The following is a 4,871-nucleotide window of genomic DNA, read 5'->3' as shown; positions in this document are numbered from 1 at the left end:
AAAAAGACATTTTTGGAAAAAGAAGTTAACTTATGTCCTGTATTATATACTCTCACAATATTCAGCAGCAAGAAACTGACCTTTGATCATATTTCCAGATGAAATATTTTTGTTACTCTTTTTTACCATATGAAGTATTAATTGAACAATTGTGCTCTAAAAATGCGCACATGGAGACAGATCCACCCATGTTATTGTAAAGTGATTTGTTTGATGGTTCATATTGTTCAGCAGAAGAACATGATTATAATATCCTGTCTGACAAGAAAGGCTATCACATTGAAAAGAAACATTGGCCTCAGGGGTTTTTTATTTTCTCTTTATTTTCAGTCTAAATCTGAAAGTCCCCAAATATACTGCTCAGCTGTGCATCAGGCTGAATTCAGAAATCTCTGTAGCTTCATAGAGACCAGACTGTCTGTGCCCAGAGGGCAAAGTAGGCTCTACGTCCTCTTTTCCCCAGGTCTCCCCCCACACTGCCCAGGGTCAAGTCACCTCTGTGGCATTATCCCTTGCCCCAATGATGCTGCAGGCCAATTAACAAATTGGTGATGAAGAAACAGGCAGCAAATTATTATTGTATTTTGAATGCCTTAAAAATTACAAATAAGGCAGGTGTTGGGATGAAATAAACAGTACAGATTTGATGTGCACTGGCTCTAGATCTGCTTGGCACTGGCTCACTGATACTACACAGACATAGCTGAGATGCAGCAATATGCCCTTATACATCCAGTAGAGAACACTTTTATATTTCTGAAGTGCTGTAACAAGTTGGTATCTCATAGCATTTGCAAATGTCTCTTTCTAAGGGAGGTTACGGAAAGGCGGAAGGGAATTCTACCAATTTTATATAGAGTTAGAGGAGGGAATCCCTTTCCATCACAGAACGACAAATTTGAATGTTCCAAATGTATGACAAGAAAAGTCACTGTTGCTCCAGACACACTGTGAATTGGTCAGGTTGCACCTGCCACTCCTTGATGATGGGCCAGCTCTGGGAAAGCTCATGTTGAACCTTCAAGTAATACTGCTTTGAGTGATGTAGGGGGACATGCCTGGCTTGCCTCCATCCTTGGAGGTTTCCCCACCTTATGAGGGGGGTAATGACTTCATTGCAATGCCTATCCATCTGCTACTCTTTCTCCAAGCAGATCACTTTATATAGATGCTTTGAATGCCTTTCAGGCAGCAAGAAACTACTACTCTGTTGACTTCTTACCATATTTGCCCCACATTGGAAAAAGCAGTAGAATTTTATGCTGTAGAGTTTTAATTGTTTTGTTTAATTTTTTCCTGATTATTCAATGTAATTTAGAATAGATGTTTTATATCATCTACACCATAAGTTTTTTAATCATTTTGCCTGCAATGCACATTTTGCCAGGTGTGTGAGTCAACGCCAATATTTTGGCAGAAGATAAGTCTTGTGGAAACAGCCAGAGCAGGCATTGATGAACACAGCACTATGTTCCACTTGCAAATCAGCTCAAATGTTTTGGCATTAGCTTGCTGGAAGCTGCACCCTGAATATGGAAAACACACCATAATTTGTTATTCAAATGTGGAACTTAATTGATCTTTTTCAAGATGCTTACTATTTTAATGTAAAGCCTTTTTTTACAAAACATATTTCAAAAAAGGAAGAGGAGTGAGGAGAAGCATGGGAGGTTAAAGCCCACATTACAGTTTTTCCAAAGATTTTTATAGGCTTTGGTGATTTTCTTCTATTGCAATTACTGCATTTGGGAAGGATATCTTGGCTATTACTTGTATAAATCCAATCTTTCACAGTTTAATAAACTGACAGTAGTCACTGGGATGGCTCAAAAACATCCTCATCAATGGTGTTTGACAGACATCTTAATATTTATCCAGTTCCCTTGGTATATTGGCCTGTGTACAGACCACATCCCAGCTGATGACATAAAGGCCAGCGTCTATTTTGGATGCGTACATATATTTATAAGGCTTGCCTGAGAAATAGAGTACTTTTTAGAAGAAAGCAAGCTTCCAGATATGTATCTTTGCCACTGGCTGGCAATTGAGCCAATGTATGTGATATTAAAATGAAGTCTGGTGATTTCTCAGGTTAATGAAGTGGAAAGAGTCCAAATTGTCCCAATAAAAGCTTCTTGGCAGACACAGAAATGAAAAGTCTGTGTTACCCTCTGCTGCAGTCAGTGTTAACTCAAGAAATGGGTAGGGTAGACAACTGCCTAGTACAGAAGTCCATTGATCACCACATACTACTTATCCTTCTAGGCCTAGCAACCTCCTACTGTGGCCTGAAAAAAGGTGTGTCCATTTACAATAGCAGTAACTGCCTTTGCATCTAACCCCACCAAGAGTAAGAAAAGAGTCTGTTTTATCTGGGGATCTCTGTCATTTCTCCAAAGTTTAACTTTCCTTCACAACTAGTGGTAAGGGATACTAGGTAGGAAGAACAACAGGAAAGTTGCCACTGGAGACCTTATACAGTTGTTGGTGTGGGAGGCTGAATCCTAAAGGTCTGTCAGGATCCTTTTTATGGGGAATAACCTAGAAGTGTTGAGCTGGGGAGGAGACTCCCAGTTGTCATCTGTTCAAGCAGGAGACTCTTAATCATCATCCCTTTATTGTCACTGTCTCATCTCATCTTATCTCAGAGATTCACTCAGATTTCATCGCCCCTTTCCACATACTTCATCTACTCTCCCTACCCCAGACAATACTCACCCACCTCTCTCCCTCCTCTTTCCTGGACAAAAGGACAGGTTTCTACTACCACAAAACTGAGTTTCTCCCTTTCTGGCATGGAAAGCCTCAGACAACTCCATCTTATAGAATTTATTCATAAATCAATCAACCATGCATACAGTATACACATCATCCCCTGATCTTATTTTAGCCATCAATGTGCCATCTCTTTCATCAGGTTTTCCTGATTCCTGTATTGACTGATACGATATCTCAAGATGCAAAAGTCAATGTGAGCTCTCAGGAGCTTAGTGTTTCTGTTTCCCATATTCTGTACTGAATTCTTGCATTCAGCCCTTCTGCCTTTTGTTTCTTCAGTTTTCACTGGAATACATTAGGAATTAAAATCTTTCTACTTTCAGACTATACTTGTACTCAAATTTGACTTTGGCCTTTTCAGTCACCAGAACAGCAGCATGCAAATACATCTCATCTCACATTTATTCTGATTGGGTGCAATATGCAATGCATGTGGCTTCTTTCAGGTAGATGAATCTGCAGTATCTTCTGCTGGATCTGAACCAATGAAAGTTTCCTGTATCCAAAGGTGCCAGAACAGCAGGATTCTAATTCTCAGGTAAAACTACAAACTACAGAAGGAAAGTACCTTATTCCCCTTCTCCTCCACCATAGGTATGGAAATGCATAAAAATCCACCCACATTTAAATGTATTAAAAATTTTGTTAGACATAAAGTCACTCCCTCTTCTTTCCTTTATCATTTTTGGTCAGACTAGAAACAAAGTCCTCCAACATTGATCACTGAAACAAAATTATTTTCATTCTTCGTTTTATGCAAGTAGACACTTGAAGTTTGTGATCTGTATAGTCAAGAACTATCTGGCCAAGATAACTAGCTAATTTCAGGGTACCTTTACTAGGCAAATTTCTGAATTTTTTAAAAAGAAGTTATCCCTGGGAACTACCTAATGCACATTGCATCTCTCTCCTTACTCCTTTAAACAATTTAAACTCTTCTGGAACACAAACATATACTTATTGCTTAATAATGAAGTATTTTTTTAATAATAGAAGGCTTGAGAGATTGCTATGATACTACAGTGTTACATACTGCAGAACCATTGTAACTAATTGGACCATGGAGCCATAAAACTTAAATAAAATTGATGAACTGTGCCCTAATTTTGTGTACATTAAGTTTTTAAAAGAGATAATGTTAAGCTGCTGTTGTCTTTTAAAGCTGTGCTCAAACCTAGAAAGCTACCAATAAATAATAGCACTATCTATCATAATTTTTTATTTTATGTATTTACGGAAGCAGATATATTTTTTTCAACTGGTTAAGTAATAGTGGATAAGGATTAAGGCCTGTTAATTTGGCAAAAGCAACACAGGTTTGAGATGCTGAGCTAGAATAGATCCAATTTTCCCTGTCAGTGGCAGAAATACCAGGAATTGATGGTTAGAGGTCACAGAATTTTTGATGTTGATCATGAAGAGAGACACTTTAATGTCATTTATATCACTGGGCTTATGCAGCGCTCTGTACGTACCATCTTGATGGCAACTGTGCGGCTGTTTTAGCTCTCAGCTTGCAGCTGTGACAAAACCAAGGAAAATGCCTATTTGCCAAGGGAAAAAAGGACAGTAACTGACACCAACCAACCACAGAAATAGTTCTGTCATTCCTGGGTTTGTGACAGATCTATTTCCTCTTTAAATGGGGGCTATTGACTGGGAAGCTGTATTTCACAGTTCATGGTTAGAGGGTTCATTAGATCTTTCAGTAAGTAAATGGAAAACATTTGAATCAGAAGGAAATGAAGGGCAATAAAAAAGGAATCCCACCACACCTTTCATCTGAGTAGCTGCTCACAGTAGAACCGTACATGAAGGAGACTCTCTTCCAACTGAAAAATCCAGTGTATTTCTTTCATAAAACCACCTTAAATAAATAAAATCCTTAAATAAAATAAATAAAAATCCTTAATAAGGCCTTACCCTGGTCTCCTTCAGTGTAGGAATAGATACAGGAGTATAAATTGTGGCTAAAGCAAAGCATCTGGTGAGGAAGAAGGCATATTGCCATGAAAGACAGCACTAGCACTGTTTTTGGAAGGTAAACAAGGTTGCCAGGTTGCCAGTAAGAACACATGTCCATGACTTTAACC

The sequence above is a fragment of the Pithys albifrons genome, chromosome 4, assembly GCF_047495875.1.
Source record: "Pithys albifrons albifrons isolate INPA30051 chromosome 4, PitAlb_v1, whole genome shotgun sequence".
NCBI lineage: Eukaryota > Metazoa > Chordata > Aves > Passeriformes > Thamnophilidae > Pithys > Pithys albifrons.
This window is presented reverse-complemented; position numbering follows the sequence as displayed.